Raw genomic sequence first — 2,287 nt, forward strand, 5'->3', positions numbered from 1 at the left:
GCTTGAGTTAGCTTGAGTTAGCTTGAGTTAGCTTGAGTTAGCTTGTCTTAGCTTTAGCTAGCTTGAGTTAGCTTGAACTAGCTTTAGCTACCTTGAGTTAGCTTGAGTTAGCTCGGGTTAGCTTGAGTTAGCTTGAGTTAGCTTGAGTTAGCTTTAGCTAGCTTGAGTTAGCTTGAGTTAGCTTGAGTTAGCTTGAGTTAGCTTGAATTAGCTTGAGTTAGCTTGAGTTAGCTTTAGCTAGCTTGGGTTAGCTTGAGCTAGCTTGAGTTAGCTCGGGTTAGCTTGAGTTAGCTTGAGTTAGCTTTAGCTAGCTTGAGTTAGCTTGAGTTAGCTTGAGTTAGCTTGAGTTAGCTTTAGCTAGCTTGAGTTAGCTTGAACTAGCTTGAGTTAGCTTGAGCTAGCTTGAGTTAGCTTGAGTTAGCTTGAGTTAGCTTTAGCTAGCTTGAGTTAGCTTGAACTAGCTTTAGTTAGCTTGAGTTAGCTTGAGTTAGCTTGAGTTAGCTTGAGTTAGCTTGTCTTAGCTTTAGCTAGCTTGAGTTAGCTTGAACTAGCTTTAGCTACCTTGAGTTAGCTTGAGTTAGCTCGGGTTAGCTTGAGTTAGCTTGAGTTAGCTTGAGTTAGCTTTAGCTAGCTTGAGTTAGCTTGAGTTAGCTTGAGTTAGCTTGAACTAGCTTGAGTTAGCTTGAGTTAGCTTGAGTTAGCTTGAGTTAGCTTGAGTTAGCTTGAGTTAGCTTGTCTTAGCTTTAGCTAGCTTGAGTTAGCTTGAACTAGCTTTAGCTACCTTGAGTTAGCTTGAGTTAGCTCGGGTTAGCTTGAGTTAGCTTGAGTTAGCTTGAGTTAGCTTTAGCTAGCTTGAGTTAGCTTGAGTTAGCTTGAGTTAGCTTGAGTTAGCTTGAATTAGCTTGAGTTAGCTTGAGTTAGCTTTAGCTAGCTTGGGTTAGCTTGAGCTAGCTTGAGTTAGCTCGGGTTAGCTTGAGTTAGCTTGAGTTAGCTTTAGCTAGCTTGAGTTAGCTTGAGTTAGCTTGAGTTAGCTTGAGTTAGCTTTAGCTAGCTTGAGTTAGCTTGAACTAGCTTGAGTTAGCTTGAGCTAGCTTGAGTTAGCTTGAGTTAGCTTGAGTTAGCTTTAGCTAGCTTGAGTTAGCTTGAACTAGCTTGAGTTAGCTTGAGTTAGCTTGAGTTAGCTTGTCTTAGCTTTAGCTAGCTTGAGCTAGCTTGAACTAGCTTTAGCTACCTTGAGTTAGCTTGAGTTAGCTCGGGTTAGCTTGAGTTAGCTTGAGTTAGCTTGAGTTAGCTTTAGCTAGCTTGAGTTAGCTTGAGTTAGCTTGAGTTAGCTTGAACTAGCTTGAGTTAGCTTGAGTTAGCTTGAGTTAGCTTGAGTTAGCTTGAGTTAGCTTGTCTTAGCTTTAGCTAGCTTGAGTTAGCTTGAACTAGCTTTAGCTACCTTGAGTTAGCTTGAGTTAGCTCGGGTTAGCTTGAGTTAGCTTGAGTTAGCTTGAGTTAGCTTTAGCTAGCTTGAGTTAGCTTGAGTTAGCTTGAGTTAGCTTGAGTTAGCTTGAATTAGCTTGAGTTAGCTTGAGTTAGCTTTAGCTAGCTTGGGTTAGCTTGAGCTAGCTTGAGTTAGCTCGGGTTAGCTTGAGTTAGCTTGAGTTAGCTTTAGCTAGCTTGAGTTAGCTTGAGTTAGCTTGAGTTAGCTTGAGTTAGCTTTAGCTAGCTTGAGTTAGCTTGAACTAGCTTGAGTTAGCTTGAGCTAGCTTGAGTTAGCTTGAGTTAGCTTGAGTTAGCTTTAGCTAGCTTGAGTTAGCTTGAACTAGCTTGAGTTAGCTTGAGTTAGCTTGAGTTAGCTTGTCTTAGCTTTAGCTAGCTTGAGCTAGCTTGAACTAGCTTTAGCTACCTTGAGTTAGCTTGAGTTAGCTCGGGTTAGCTTGAGTTAGCTTGAGTTAGCTTGAGTTAGCTTTAGCTAGCTTGAGTTAGCTTGAGTTAGCTTGAGTTAGCTTGAACTAGCTTGAGTTAGCTTGAGTTAGCTTGAGTTAGCTTGAGTTAGCTTGAGTTAGCTTGTCTTAGCTTTAGCTAGCTTGAGTTAGCTTGAACTAGCTTTAGCTACCTTGAGTTAGCTTGAGTTAGCTCGGGTTAGCTTGAGTTAGCTTGAGTTAGCTTGAGTTAGCTTTAGCTAGCTTGAGTTAGCTTGAGTTAGCTTGAGTTAGCTTGAGTTAGCTTGAATTAGCTTGAGTTAGCTTGAGTTAGCTTTAGCTAGCTTGGGTTAGCTTGAGCTAGCTTGAGTTAGCTCGGG

This window comes from Convolutriloba macropyga, unplaced genomic scaffold (assembly GCF_964194025.1).
Source record: "Convolutriloba macropyga unplaced genomic scaffold, txConMacr16.3 SCAFFOLD_3069, whole genome shotgun sequence".
Taxonomy (NCBI): Eukaryota; Metazoa; Xenacoelomorpha; order Acoela; family Convolutidae; genus Convolutriloba; species Convolutriloba macropyga.